Below are 16,846 nucleotides of genomic sequence, written 5' to 3' on the forward strand. Positions count from 1 at the left end.
AACTCATCGTTATGGCTTCGAGGAAGACCGGGATTGTTTGTGCAGTTAGAGGTTGTCATAATAACTGGCACAAAAGAAAGATTTACTTGGAGCAGGAGTGTTTTAATCATCGAATTATTGACATTTTAATAATCAGGCGCCCTATACGACCGGCGAAACACTGGCTGCGTGGCGTTTTCTATGTCTTTGCACACCAGAAACGTCTCTGACGAGGCGTTGCTGCTGCTAGGTGACATGATAAGCCTCATTGGTGATATATTCGACATATGGGGAGAGAGTTGTGGAAGGCACTTAATGTTAAACATAAATATATAGCAGCAAAGACAACGTCGGCAGTATTGACGGCAAAATAGGCTACAGAATATTTCGTTCTGTATTGACAGGTGCAATATTTGAAAATCGATAATATATATATATATATATTTTTACATTTAGGCTATATCTGCATTTATGTCAAAACCTAAATTCAAACATCAAAATGTCATTAATATGTATGTATTCATATCAAAATGACATACAAACATATTTTCCTATTCTATTTTGCCTGGAAACGCTTCCGAAACGCTTGCGTGTCGCGTGAAAAATAGGCATCGATTCTATTTCTAGCATGCACGCATTTTCCCTGAGACGCGCGTGTCACGCAGGCAGTGTGCAAGCTCTAAATAACCGGTTAACATGGGAGCCGAAATAACGGACACGCCACGCAGCCCATTTGAAGAAACGACCGTATGTTTGTTCTTTTCATTTCGTGAACACAAGACCTACAGAAGACCACCCGATACCAGAAAAGTGGCTGGGCTACGAAGTCTGAATAAAAACTCCAAGGAGAAACAAAATCATTATAGTAACCCCTGTATTGAATTAGTCATCATGGCATTTATTTTGTATGATTTATAATTATTTATAGCCATCTATGATCTACTTATTGCTATCATGTGTTTTGGTTGCATTCTGATGACATTAATACATTTGACATGACAAAATAGCCTACCTCCATAGATATATTAACTTAGTCCAGCGTTGGCTCGACCGTGTTTAGGGCGGTGCAGAAGGCGCCGGCGAAGTTTTGGCAATCTGCCAGCTAGATGCATGAGTGTTTTCAACCAGGTCCAGAACCCGACCTGGGTGAGGCGGGGCTTTAGTTCTTTGTTGTATTCATCTGCTACGGCATGTGTAACATTTTTCTGTCAACTCTGCATAATCCTTCGCAATCGATATCGTTAGTTAGCCCAGAGAAGCGAGGAAACGGAAGTGCCGCACAAAAACCGGAAACTGGACCCATATTTACTTCCGCGTTCGAAAATAAGGTGAATATAAGCCTGGTTCATTATGTTATTCTCTGCAAAGTCTTGTACATTTCGAACGGTATTTTTGAGTGCTTTTGTATCCTGGTTCTCTTGTTTCTCTGTCTGTTCCCTTGGATTTCTCTAAATTCACATTTAGGAGACATAAGCATTTAAACTTATAGTCTCTCACTTCTGCTAAAATGAATCAGGGATTTTTATGACATCACCTTACACTTCAGCTTCTCATCACATCTTCTGTCCAATCAAATGCTCTCTAAAAATCTAAAGCTCCGCCCCCTCTGCTATAAACACCACCTGGCTAAAGTGAACAGTACTTGGTAAAGTGTGTTCGGTTGCTCAAACGCTCTAGTTTTATTCTGTTTTCTAACTGTACGTTGGTTAAGAATGAAATGGCTAGAATTTATTCACATCTACTATTGAATCCAACGTATCATCAGCGCTCGGATATGCTTCCATGGTGCTGTCAGTCTGTGAGGGAAACTAAACGCTATTGGCTATTTGAAAAGGGGGAGGGGCCATTCAATATGCCCCGCCTTAGCTTCCAGTGGAAATTACGTCAATGCATCAGACAAAGCTGCGCGATCCAAAGCACTTCAGTCGACCTTTAACTGTTATTTTGTGGATTGTTTGTTTGTGTGTGACCTTTGCCTGGATTTTGATTAGGATTGTGGATTACCCTCTTGATAAATACTGCATTTGGATTCTCAGCCTTTGTCTCTCGCAACAGTTTGTGACACTTACAGGGCTTTTTGAGACAGATAATGAAAAAATGTTAATTACTTTTAATCTGCAAAACAAATGTTGGGCAAAGTTAGCTGCTACACTCATCATGGTTGCTTATTTTATTATGAAATGTACCAACTAACCCACAAACATATATGTTGGTAGTCTTGATCATGTGCATAAACGATATAAAACAATGCATGATTTTTCACAGCTATCTATATTTTATTCTGAATCTATGAACAAATAATAAAATCTCCAATCTCCTCCTCTGACTTCAAGCTCATGTGATTGCCACTGACTCGCTGTGTGGAACAGTCATGTTGTATAACAAGGGCAGAGGCTCACAACATCCCAAGTGTCCAAAGACAACATATACGCCTGCCCTAAGCTATTTCATGTCACAATATGTAAAGTAACTTTACGAAAATTCAAACGCAACTTTAAGAAAATATAAAAATAATTAAATGTTTTATCATCTGCATAACCACTTACTTTTACAGCATCATGACCACCAACCCAAGTTGTTGTCGAACCAGGCACCATGTTCAGCAGAAGATCGTTTTCAGCTCTACTGTGCACCGATACAAGATTTCCACCAAAAGTTTGACAGTGCTTCTGAAAAGGCAGATTGTTTTTAATATCATCAATCAAAACTAATTATTTTAGTAATTTGTAACATTAATAATGGTAAATGTAGTATCCCCAGCATTACAGATGTGTTTTTCCAAATGTGATCTGCACTGCAAAAAACAAAACTAAACTAAAAGGACCTTTGCAAAAAAAACTTTAAATGTACAGACTTTTACATGCGCACAAGAAACTTTTCACTTTTATGTATACTATAACCTATTTCATTTGTGCGCCACTGCCATTTTACTATGAAGAAGACAGGAGTATGGCACATGAATTAATAACGCTATATTTGCTCAAAATGTGTCTTTCATTAGGGCAGTAGTCTAGTCTATCTCTAATATCACAGCCTTATCTCTGCTTCATGATATGGGCTGATGGCACAATAGTGTACATTGGGCTTATATACAGTGTTTATCGCTGAATATTGTACGCCAAACACAGAGGTTTTTCAGATTTCCCATCATGCCGTTTTCTCCGTATTTATGATTCTTTGCAGCCTTTAAAAACTGTACAAATATAACATTAGAAGCACATCCTGAGAGGTGTCATGTATTGTCAGGACACGGACGTGTCACTAAACAGAGCTGAGGGCCACTGCCGTTTACATAGTGACATGCAGGACTCTTGCTGTCACGGTTCTTGAATTCACTGTCTCTTTCTCGTCTCGTGTGATTGTTGTTGTTGTGTGTGTGTGTGTGTGTGGACGTGGGCGTGGTCACTGATCACTACTATGATATGTTCACAGTTTCGTCTTGTCTTTGTCAGATCGTTGTGGAGTTTTCCAGTGTTGTTCCCGTTCCTGTTTCTGTCTGGCGTCTTCGTGATCGGTGTGTTCCCGTCTGGATTGTTCTTCGTTTTAATCGTTTCCCGTCTGGATTCATTCTCCCACCTGGCACTTCATGGACCACTTTCCAGCCTCACCACCACCATCATCCGTGTTGCCCATCGAGGTCCCTGCGCCACTCTACAGCCACCGTGCTTGTGTGTTTGTCCGTATCTGACCCGTCTGTTAAACTTCCAATAAACAGCTTTTACTTGCATTATTGCATCCTCATTTTTGAGTCGTTACACTTGCTCATGATGCATCACATGACCATACGAGCCAATACATCTCTGCATGAGCAATTCAGTACAAAAACATGTTTAAATTCTACAGATTTATTTTTCAGTGAACATTATTATGCAACAATCATTTCTATATAGACTGTATTTTTTAAATGAACTTATGAACATGTTACGTGTGCACCAGAAGTGTATTTAAAGATGAAATAATACCCAAAGGAGGATCCAAACATTTCTTCAAAAACCCTGGAATAACTCATGAGCCAAGAGGGTGTAAATGTGGTTACTGATGCAAGTTTGGGCATTTCTCAAGATTTCTTCAAGATTTGCAGATTTGTGTTGCTTATTTAAGTTATACTAATTATTATTATTATTATTAGTAGTAGTAGTAGTAGTATAAATATTATTATTTAAAGTTCATTTCAATAAACAAAAATATCAGAATATTTATTTGATGATCAGATTCTTCAGATCAGATTCACTATCAAGAACTCAGTGTCTGAATTCTTGATATTTCTCTGTATAACTTCAGAAAATGACATTTCAACCTCAAATTTGTGCATAAACATATGTTTCATAACTATATGTAACTAACTAACCCTAGTGCTGTCAGGAGCACATTACCTCTGCTGACATCCAGTCAAGTGGTGTTGTGAAGAATTTGACACATTTCAGTCCAAATGCAGACCATCCAGTGGGGCAGCCATCAGCTGTATATATAATATTCAAGAAACAGTGAGAGTATTTACATACACAATCATTGATTATTCTTAATAACCCAACACAACATGTCATGTAAACACTTTAAATAGGGTTAATATTGGGTAAATATCATAAACTGTTTAAGTTTCTCAAATAAGTACATAACTTCTTGGAAGAATATAAAATGTATTCTTTGCTCTCACTGTAATAACAATAATTATTTCAATAGTAACCTGCTGCGTCCTCCTGAGAGAAGGTCATGAAGAGAAGCAGAAGTGTCAGCTTTTCCATGGTAAACCTGGGAATGAATCAGCAGCAAAGGTAAAATATGACTGTGGATTATAAGAAAATCTACAAAGATACCAAGCAAGAAAAAAGCTTTTTGAAATGCACAACAAAAAATAAATGGACTTAATCAGTGTCTTAGGCTTGTTTTATAATAATACATTTAAAAAAAGAAGAGGTAAACAAGCAGCATGAAATATTAAGACATAAATGTAAATTATACATATTGATTCACTGGCAGAACTTTATTCCCTTAAAGATATAGTTCAACTAAAAAATGAAAATATCATGATTTACTCACCCTATACTGTTCCTAAACTGTATGCATGTCTTTCTTTTGTGATACAACAACAAGAAGTCAATGGGGTCCAATTATGAACTGCACTGACTTCCATTCTATGGACACTGAAACATTCCTCAAAATATCCTCTTTTGTGTTTCATGCAAGAAAGAAATTCAGACAGCTTTAGAACGGCATGAAGACAAGAATATCATGACAGATTTTTCATGTTTGGATAAACTTAATCTCTTTTTTATGCTATAAACTAGTGTAAAGATCTGCCAGTGTTACAAAACAAAATATACACCGTCTGAAGAAAATTCTACTGAAATGAAGGGATGTTAAAATACTTAATTTATTTAATTTAATTAAAGTCAAATTTCAGTAATGCTGTAGTGATGCTCTATGAAGCACTTTCCCCTACTTTTATACTAGATGTTATATGTAAATCACAAGTAGGATAATATTTCAATTGATCATTTTGACAAACTTCCTTTTACACCAGATATAATCTGAAATTTGGGTGGAGTGAGAATTGGATGGATATCAAAGATATCAGATACCTTTATTTGGATTCTTCCATAAACATGCTGTAGATAAATACTCCTAAGTAATGTTAGCATGATATGTTTGCTCAGTCCTAGGAATGAGGACCAACAGCAGAGAGAAGGCAAACAGGATGGCAACACCTTTCCATGCCATATGAGCTTGAACTGGATCAGGTTTCTGTGGGCAACAAACAATGCCTTGTGCCTTTTTTTAAGACTGGCTGATGCCAGATAGACTGAACTGAGAAAAGACTACTCCTCGTAAAAACAAAGGACTCTCCTGAGAATTAGCATTTGAACACTCTCTTGCATAAGTAACCATGCCATCCGAGACTCACCACACCGAGCAGTTCACTCCTCACCCTTATAGTCTCCTCATCACCCATCTCTTCTCTCCTCATGCTGGGATAACCTGAAATTCACCCAAAAATCTATATGGTTATCTACATGTTTGGTGACCTATTATCATACAGCACTATACATGTTTGGTATCATTTAAAATGTCTCAGTGCGACTGGTACAATGGTCTCATCCCCACAGAAGTAAACCAAAAGGTTTTAGGAGTTTAGAGATTTCTTGCTTACAGAGGAGGGTGGGTCTTTCATGCAAAAGGCATTCTGTCCTCAAAAGGTGCAAACTCTGGAGACCGTGATTAATGCAAATTCCCATTGTTAGCACATGTTTCCATTTGAAAGAGGTTTCTGTCTTGGGCTGATTATTTAAAGAGATGTTTCTCTTTAGAGGCTCAGGGCGACTTGTAACGAGATCAGCCTGTAATGCTGAATGTCTTTCAGATACTCAGCATTAAGTATACTATATTTTCAGGTATACATCTTTTACTCTTTACCTCAGAGCATTTGATGTTATGCATTGATTATCTTTGAATTGATTCTGTTATTGGCATGATACATTTACTAATAATAAATTGTTACATTTGATTTTATTCTGACTTACCCTGACATTAATTTCTCAAGTAGATTAAGCGAATGCGTATGTTACCGCAAATCTGCATCAGGTTAGTAACAAACTAAAGTCCAGTTTTGAGTGGAGCATAGGGATCACCAACTGAGATTTTAGAGCTCCGGCTAACACTTTGCACTAGGTCAAGTGTATTTAGACTGTAAAGGCTAAAAAGAGGAATTTCCATTTAGGACAGCAAAATGTTGCTCGACCAACCTAAATAGGGTGAGCCTTATCTCTGTTTTAATGTAATGTTACTCTAGCTAAGTGTACGTGGAAAACCAAGCAATGACCAAACCAAAGCTACTATCAGAGAGGTAATATTGGTCGGCTTATATCTGTAGTAGTGGTCATGACCTCTGACTAGAGACAATGTTATTTTAAATCAAGTGTATACAGATCTATGGGGACTATACAAAATATCTTAGATAGAGTAAGTGTGAATGCGACTCTCTATATTAGCCAATTACCTCTGTTTAGTGACCAATAACTGACGAGTTTGTGATCGTGAGACCTGCGTTAAACAGCCGGCATGTGGACCTCAAAGCAACATAGATTTCTAATGAATGGGTAAAATATAAAGTAAAGAGTTAAATCTGTGTAGCTACACTATTATATAAATGACCAATAACCAGTTGGCATTCCTAAATTCGATGTTGTGATAAAATGGAGTCAGATAAAAGTTTAATTGAAATTAAATTACTTTGCCACGCTGAAAGACAGTAACATGCAGAAACCTTCACCAGCTTACCAGAAACTGTTGTTGGACCGGTTGAGCAGGCTTTACACCTTCATTTAAGATCAGCATCTATTAGGGTGAACATACCGCTATTAGAGTTAACAATTACATACAGCTACCGTCACAATCACAAGAACTGCTTTGTTCTGCCTCATTCTTATTCATAAGTGTGAATGATCATAATATTCGACTCCCAGGAACAGCAAGTTTTGCCATGAGGCTGAAGCCAAGGAACAAATGATATTCACATACTTTACACAAAATGGAGCAAATCTTTATAAGCAGTGTTGGGAGTAACGTGTTACAAAAGTAATGTATTACAGTAACTTATTACTTTTTGTTGTAACGCAGTAGTGTAAGGCATTACTAATCAATTTTCAGTAATATTTTACTCGGTACATGTTCAGTAACGCTTGCGTTACAACACACTTTTAGCCCAAAATTTAATTGTTCAAAAAAAAACAAAAAAAAAACAGCCAGACCGCGAGACATTAACGAATGAAAAATGCAAGTAAGTTATTACCTGTTCGTGGTCAGTCAATGGCCGCGTGTAGAGTCCAAGTTGGTAAATAACAACTAAATGACAGCTTCTGATATATTTGTAAGGCGAATTATTTTATTCATCTCCCTCTTGCTGGTGTACCTTTGTATTGTGTGACATAGGCTAGTCCAGTAAAAGCGTGTTTAGGGCAGGTTTACAGGAGTGCCGCGAGGCATGATTTCGGGCTGTGCTCGTACTGGCCAGTGGAAATAAAGCGGTTAATGGGAGAATATGGTAGAAGAATACTGTACATTCGCGGGATGGACGTATGCGCATTACTCTGTTTGTTCTGTTTTTTTCTTTCTAACCAGAGAGCAGTTCGTTTTCTTTCGTTTTGAAATGTTCTGTTTAAAAGTAGACATGTCTGACTGTGAGGCAAGTAGACGCTGAGTTTCGGTTCATTTATGCCGGCGCCTCCGTGTCCTGGTCATCTCTTGTCTACTATATTTACTTCTTACTTATTAAATCCATGCAATTGGTAGATGAAACATTGATTAAAATTAAGATACAATTAATACAAAACGAAATTCACTTTAAAGAAAGGCTTTGTGCTTTCTGTTTGATGACTCTGTGAAAGCTTAAGAAGTCTTTTTGTGCCGCTTTCAGAGTGGTCGCGTCCGTTATGGAGAACTGACACGACCGTAACATCGTTTTTTCCTCATAAATGCGAACACGAAAAATAAAATAAATGAATATATTATGTTCTGTGGAGAGCCAACCCTTCTTCATCCGGTGGGTAGTATTAGGCCTACTTTTGGTTTACGCAGTGTAATTCATAGAATTACTAAAAAATATTTTGCTGCCTAAAAGTTAAAAAAAATTTGTGTCACACATGCATGCATGTCTATTTCCCTCATATTAAATATAAAACGCATGTGTGTAGACTGATATTTTTCTAATGTCTGGACTCCTTTATTAAGGGAGTAGCCTATTATAAACAGACGTTTCAATATATTGGTATTAAATGCATTTGAGAATTTATATTTCAGGTTTTTACTGCAAATGTCACGTCCATAACGCTGGAATTGCCCAATTTTAAAGAATTTATTCTTAACTACTTTTGTGGTGTAGGTACGTATTTTATAATGTTAATTTCAAATAATACTAATAGTAATTTAAAGATGTAGCTTTGGATTTGGACGTGTGGGGTGTGTCGTGATTCTGCCTTCTCACACGGCGCACCGTGACACAGGTTCATGAATCTGAGTGTCGCGGTTTCATATCGCATATCTGTAACGTCTCAGGGTTGATGAAGAAGATGAAGGTAGGCAAAGATACTAAATACTCAATATTTATTTAAACTGAAGAATATACAGAACAGTGTGCGTGCACAAACAGAGTGCTAACACAAACATTGACCGACAAGTGAAGGGTGAACAGAAGGAACTTAAATACACACACAGATGAACACAAGACAGGTGATGCAGATAATGATGATGATGAACAGGTGGGTAATGAAGGGAGTGAGTTCAGGTGTGGAAACAAGGAGGATTCTGGGAACTGTAGTGAAGACAGGACGATGACAGACGGTGAATGTGACAATATCTTTACAGCCCTAGTCATTTTAGAATGTTAAGTTCTACTTCTGTAGTTATTTTGGTTAAAGTAACTCAAAAGTAATACAGGAGTAATGGAACGCATTACAATTCTGAGACAGTAATACTGTAAGGTAAAGAATTACTTTTAAATAACAGTAATAAGTAATGTATAATGTATTACAGTTTGGAAGTAACTTGCACAACACTGTTTATAAGACAAACAGAACCTCAGATACTTGGTCTCCTGAGATATGGACAACACAAACACATACTGCCATTTGTCTCCACACCCCACAGAGTGAAGTTGCGGGAAGCTTCTTCACCTCCTGTCCTTCCCTTTACACATCCTTCTATTCACTCAGGTCACTTAGAAAGATTATATATAAATTAGAATGTTCTATGTAAATACAAGTGAATTAACCGTCATGTTTGGTATCATTTGAAATGTCTCAGTGCGACTGGTACAATAGTCTTATCTCCACAGAAGTAAACCAAATGGTAATAAGGGTTTAGAGATACTTTGCTTACTGGGTGTGCACTTTTTTCCAGGGTCCTTCATGCAAACTACCTCCTGTTCCTCCACAAGGTGTGAACTCCCTATGTCTATAACTCTAGTCAATGCAAATTCCTATTGTAAGTTCATTCCTCACATTGGGGCAGTGGTTCCCAATTCCAGTCCTCGTGACCCACTGCTCTGCACATTTTGTAGGTCTCTCTTATCTGACACACTCAGTTCAGTTCATGGAGTCTCTCCTAATGAGCTGATGATCTGGTTCAGGTGTGTTAAATAAGGGAGACATACAAAATGTGCAGAGCAGTGGGTCCCGAGGACTGGAATTGGGAACCACTGCATTGGGGGATGTTTGGTCTTGGTCTGAGTACTTAAAGAAATTCTTCAAGAGGATCAGTGTGATTTTGTAGTCAGATCAGCCTGTTATGCTGAATGTCCTCGGACGCATCTTTAACTCTTTATCTCTGAGCATTTGATGTTATTGAATTGATTATCTTTGAATTGATTATGTAATTGGCAGGATACATTTACCTGACTAATAATAAATTGTTACATTTGAATTTATTCTGATTTACTCTGAAATTATTAACTCTATAACACCACAATTCTATGCTCAGGTTAGTAAACAGACTTTTAGAGATCCGACTACCACATTTGCATTGGCATTGTTGTTAGACCAATCTAAATAGGGGTGAGCCTCAACCTCTGACTATTGTATAGTATTATTCTTACTAAGTGTATGTGGGGAACCATGGCAAGATTATACAAAGTTACCATTAGAAGAAGTTAAGTCGGTCGGCTTATTTCTATGGTAATGGTCATGAATTCTGGTTTGATATAATCTTACCTTAATTAAGTGTGTTCAGACCTATGGGGACTAAATAATATATTCTAGAATGAGCAAAGTAGAGTACTGCCGTCTAGGATATTAGTCAATCGCCTCTGTCTAATGACAGAGACTGACGAGTTTGTGGTTTTGAGATCGTATACCCGGCCGGAGCAAGAGTCAAAGTGTTATAAGAATCTGGATGACCTGGTGTAATTTCAATAAAGAGTTAAATAGAATAAATCAAATATTCACCTAAATTGAATGACATCAATAACAGACATCAGTTAAACCATTTTCATGTTTGGAGTAAGATGAAACAAAGAGCTCATTTAATGACTTTGCCATGCTGAAAAGACAGTAACACAAAAACCTTCACCCGCTTATCAGAAACTGCTGTCACAGATCAGCCTAGTCACCATCCTCTGCACTACATTTCCCATCACTCTTCTCGGTTCCCACCTGCACGTCATTTCCCAATCACTTACACCTGCACCTCATCATCACCCTCATCACTGCCACTATTTAACCCTCTGGGGTCTGAGGTGTTTTCTGTTTCTATTTCTGTTACTTGTGACATTTTCATGGCTAAAGTCTGATTACACTGTATTTAGCACAAACTCTGCTACAATAATATCAGCAGCATGTGTGTAAAAGTTTGTAGTTTTGAGATAATGACATTTATGTGTGGTTTGTAGTGGTGGGCAGATCGAGGCTTCTAGAAGCAATGAAACAGTTGAACCAAATGGGCCATATTGTTTCGATGCTTCGAATCAATCCGACACCTGTCTCAACTGTGTCACCTAGTGGTCACTTGTAGGTGTTGATCTGAAACAACCTTGACGAGCCAATCAAATTTTTTTTTTTTTTTTTTTTTTGTTGTCACAGGTCGGGGTGGGCCAAGCCAGACTGCACCCACCCCTGGAAACCGGGTACCACCTCGAGGAACGTGCCAAGGACCAGACAGACCAGAGGATAGAGGAATAACAATTTTCTTTATTAAGTTAAGAGCAGTAATTTGAAAATCCTAATTAAAATCTTCTTTCTTGTCACCAGAGGGAATTCAATGGTCCCCTGGACCGTAGAGGGGAGAACGTTCGTGGCGGCCCTGCAGCTCGTTGAAGAGGAATCAGAGGGGAACTCACACCATCTAGGTAGATCACTGGTAAGTACTCTTTACAGGACTCAAGAGGAAGTCGTGGCTATACGGACCCCATTCAAACTGGAACCAGGTACGGACTCGTGGACGGGAGTGGAACAAGTCCCGGATGCTGCCCCAGAGGTAAGTACCCAGAAAGCGGTTGCCTCAGACTCGGACGAAGCACAGGGACACAGATGGCGAACGGACCGGGCCAGGAGGGGACACAGGTAAGTATATCCCGGTAGGTGTCCTTTATGCCGGACCAGTTAGGACGAGGGCCTTTAGCCGAGACGTGAGGGAACCTTGGACCACAGGAAGACCTTTCGATCGAGGCACGTGCCACAACTGTTCCCTTTCCTTCTCAACGGAGACAACGGCTTGCAACGTAGGCATGGAGGGCCACCAGACAGAAGAACGCTTTGAGCGAACGCTCCACTTCAACTGTGTACTGCAACAACACAACAGGGTTCAATGGTTCAGCGGTATTCAAACACTCAACAGTGATACCTTCTCTCTTTCTGAACAGGGCGGAGGCCTTCAATGGGGCAGATAGAAACCACCAGGCGGGGAGGACACTTTAAGCGAGACACTCCTCTTCGGCTGTGCGCTGTAACCAGGTAGCAGGATTTAACTATTCAACAGCATATGAAACATTCAGTTGAAATACCTTCTCTCTTTCTGGACAGGGTAGAAGCTTTCGATGGGGCGTGTGAAAACCACCCGACAGGAAGGACACTTTGAGCGAAACACTCCACTCCGGCTATGCGCTGTAACCAGGTAGCAGGGTTCAACCATTCAACAGTAGATGAAACATTCAGCTGCAATACCTTCTCTCGTTCTGAGCAGGGCAGCGGCTTTCAATAGGAACGTGTGGAGACCACCAGGCGGGAAGGATGCTTTAAGCGAGTCACTCCACTTCAGCTGTACACTGTAACAATGCAACAGGATTCGACCATTCAACAGTAGATAAAACATTCAGCTGCAATACCTTCTCTCGTTCTGAGCAGGGCAGCGGCTTTCAATAGGAACGTGTGGAGACCACCAGGCGGGAGAGATGCTTTAAGCGAGTCACTCCACTTCAGCTGTACACTGTAACAATATAGCAGGATTTAACAGTTCGACAGCATATGAAACATTCAGCATTAGCAGAGCCGGGCTGTCTCAGACTGGTAAGTTGGGCGCTTGATATATCGAACCTTCCTTGGAGACCTTTATTTCCATCGATTATTTTTGGCAATACTTTACTTTTGACTTGTTGCAATGGGCAAAAAAAGGAAGAATCAGTCCTTTCAAGAAAGCGCTATATTAGCTGGTCACCTCGTGGAAGAGAGCTGCATGGAATCGGCCGACCTGGAGAATATTAATATTGAGACAGATGTTGGTGCCTTTGAAGAGGTTTTTGCAAGGCCTGTTTCCTCTACTCCATCCAAGAATCTTGCGAGTGCAAAAGGCAAGGACGAAGTTTCTTTGTCTACAATCCTTGAAGCGATCCAGAAGCTAACTACTAAAGTGGATGAAACGCACGGTAAGGTTGCCGTTTCTTGCGAAAAACTCGACAAACTATCTGAAAAGGTCTCCCAAATTAATGAAGAAGTCAAGAGGCACGAAATCAAGATCGTTCAACTTGAAAAGGAGAATAAGGATCTGCGAGCTGAAAACGTATGTCTAAAAGAAAACCTGGATGAAATGCAGCGGTACTCGTGGAGATGGAATCTCAAACTACAGGGGGTCCCTGAACGCGATGGAGAAGATGTGAGAAGTGTGACGATCGACATCCTAAGAAAGATGATCCCTAGTATCCAAAACAAAATGGATGATGTAATTGATGTTGTACACCGCCTGGGGGCCAAGGAGATCCGACGGAGTACCCCGAAATATCATCATGCGTTTTACCATGCGAACCTACAGAGACTTGGTATGGCGGGCAGCAAAAGACTCTCGCGTTCTAAAGGAAAACAAGCTTCGCATCAAGGAGGTGTTGATCAAGCAGGATGTGGATGCTAGAGCCAAATTATGGCCGCTTGTCAAGAAGGCTCGTGAAGATGGAAAGGTGGTTTCATGGAAGGGTCCCCATGCTTTTGTTGCTGGAAAAAGACTTGAAATTAACCCCTGAGATGCAACTTCGAGGTGTAACAACGTTCAAATTTAACTCCCGAGTTGTATGTGGACTGATTTCTTTAATTCACAGACTACATGAAGCAACTGCAACTCCTTCTGTGTTCTTGTTATTGTTCTGGGTTTTATTCTTAGTATCCAAGTAATATTCTTTCTTGTCTTTTTCTATCTCGTTTCTTTTTTTTCTTTTATGTAAATGCAAGACTTGGAATTTAATTCTTTGAGTATTATTTTGTTAAACACTCGTGGCTTGAGAGATCTCACTAAAAGAAAGGCTCTATTCTCTTATACTGTAGAAGAACAAATGCTGACTTGATACTCTTACAAGAAACTCATTCATGTGAGAGTGATGTTCGTTTTTGGAAATCACAATGGGGGGATAAGGTTTACTTTAGTCATGGATCTAACCATTCCGCTGGTGTTCTTATTTTGATTAACAAGTTTAATGGAGATATTGTTGAGTCTTTGGTTTCTGCGGAAGGAAGATGGGTTATTCTTGTCACTAAACTTGATAATGCTACTTTTATAATATGTAATATTTATGGCCACAATTTAAGTTCTGCCAACAAGAGTCTTATTTCATCATTACAGGGTAAAATTGAAGTTTTAAAAAATAAATATCAACAGGCATTTATTATTATTGCTGGAGATTTTAATGTTGTTTTAGATAATTCAGCTGACAGATTTCCTCCTAAAATGGGCCTCAGTAATAAATTATTTGTACCTTGTGTGATCATCTCCATATTGCAGATGCATGGCGCTACTATCATCCAGATGTTAAGGAATTTACATGGAGTAATAAGTTGCTAACTTCTAAATCTAGAATAGATGATTTCTCAACAGATACTGCAATATGTGTTTGATGTTAGTCACCAGTATGCTCCATTCTCGGACCACTTAGTAATTAAGTTGAATCTGCAGACAAAACAAAAGAAGAATACCTTGCGTGGTTATTGGAAGATGAATAATTCTCTGCTAAAAGATAAAAATTTTAATGATCAGGGGCCGTATTCACAAAGAATTTTAAGGCTAAAAGTAGCTCCTAACTGGCGAATTTAGGAGCAACTCCTAAAAATAATGGGCGTGTCACTCGTAACTTTAGGACTCCTAATTTTTTTGACTAAGAGTAATTCACGAAGTATTTTAGCCCTAAAAGTAGCACCTAAGCCTGGGACAGCTTAAAAGAAGTCAAGAGGACTCCTAACTCACTAAGACTTATTCACAAACCGCTTTTTGTAAATGCGTACGCGGCGGCTACAGGAGCTTCCAATCGCGAGGGAACAATTTTGCATTGTAGGCATAACTAGGGATGCAATAACGCCACCAACAACAAGCAAAACTAGGCTACTCATTGCATGTAAACTAATTTTAACGTTTGATTGTGAATCAAATTAAAATGTTCTTCTCTTTCCAAACGTAGGCAGAGGCATATAGTGACAGATTAATTCAATAATGTTGCAAAGATATTGCATCAATCCATATGTTTCATTAGGCTACTAGGCTATTTGTTTTGCCTCACTCTTTATTCATTTAGGCTATTTATTAGGGGTGTAACGATACACAAAACTGACGGTTCGGTACGTCCCACGGTTTTGACGTCTCGGTTCGGTTCGGTTCATCTAGGTTCATTTAGGTGAGGTGGGGGGTTTAGAAAGCTACATTTTTTTTATTTTTTTTTAACAGTGCTTTAATTAACAAATTGTGTCTTTGTCTTTAAATTAATTCAATTACAAGTAAACGTTTCACAAGGATAAAAAAAATCATCTGCTAATGCTGTAAACTATATAGGAGCCCTTACTTGCACATTACTATAACATTAAAGCTTAACAACAGAGCCTAGACTTTTAGCCTAAATTCCGTTGCTATTTATTTTTAGATATAATAATAATCAACACTCAAGTAACAAATTGTATGAAAACATGTAAACTGCACATAAGGCAGTTTTTACATTAACATATGTTTTTACTTTAATTTATTATTGAATATAATCATTTACACAGTTGCTGTCATTTTCATGACAGATATTTTAAACATACATTAAATAATCAAGATGTCATTAACAGGTTAAGTAAAATATAATATATAGGCTAATATAGTGCATTTATTTAGTGAAAGAGTTCATTTCATTAGCAAACCAACAAACTGTGGACACTGAATGACTTGCCTGAGGTAACTGTTAAATAAAGCTATGTGAAAAACTAAGCGTTTTATTGACGTATTTCCGCTGTTTAAAAAACACTGACTGACTAGTAGCCTACGGTAATCTGTCCCGCCACATCAAAGAGCGCCAAAACGACATTTAATGTTTGAATTTCGTGATCAAATAGACAGAATTTGAAAGATTACACCTTGCTCATTATCGAAAGTAACAAAACACTGAGCTTATTGCGATTAAATGTGGTTAATGGTGGTTAGGCAACAACACTGTATTCGTTGTGTACATATAAGACATGAGGTCCAATGAGCCGGGACAGCAGGGGGCGGGGCGGGCGTGTTCGGTACGCCATGAGAGTATCGCGATTCGTATCGTGGGTGGTGTATCGCGGTTTTTCGGTTCGGTTCGAAAATCGTTACACCCCTACTATTTATTCAGTTATTCATCATCTTCCGTCCATCGCACTACTTGTGTAGCGCACGCTTTCTGAGACCTGTCACCTGTCACTCATCATCGTATGGGAGGTGTTTGGAATCATTCCCGCGTTACAATCATCAGCCAATCAAGGTGGTCACTTCAGTCAAGCTCGTGCATGAGTAATGACGTCATCCATAGCAACGAAGACTCACTCTTAGTTTAGGAGTTGTCATTTTTCTTTATTAAGAGTAGGTCTGAAAGGCGTTGTGAATAACTTTTAAGAGAAAACTCCTAGCTAAAATCTTTTAGGGCGATTTAGGAGTACTCCTAGTGGTAAGATAAAATGCTTTGTGAATACGG

At 38.8% G+C, this 16,846-nt stretch overlaps 1 long non-coding RNA gene across 2 annotated transcripts in view; it reads right to left on the bottom strand.

Moving 5' to 3' along the window:
• LOC311298018 overlaps positions 1–16,846 on the bottom strand; it is a 66,272-nt gene that overhangs the window by 436 nt on the left and 48,990 nt on the right. Inside the window, exons 1-3 of one of the 2 annotated variants that reach the window (XR_014628901.1) lie at positions 4,664–4,762; positions 4,353–4,438; positions 2,526–2,648 (exon numbers count right to left, since the gene is read on the bottom strand). This is a non-coding gene — a long non-coding RNA (uncharacterized lncRNA). Of the gene's footprint in view, positions 1–2,525; positions 2,649–4,352; positions 4,439–4,663; positions 4,763–16,846 lie in introns of those variants that run through there. The other variant, XR_014628900.1, reaches the window with a different exon arrangement.

The sequence above is a fragment of the Rutilus rutilus genome (assembly GCF_951802725.1).
Source record: "Rutilus rutilus genome assembly, chromosome: 10".
NCBI classification, from domain to species: Eukaryota; Metazoa; Chordata; class Actinopteri; order Cypriniformes; family Leuciscidae; genus Rutilus; species Rutilus rutilus.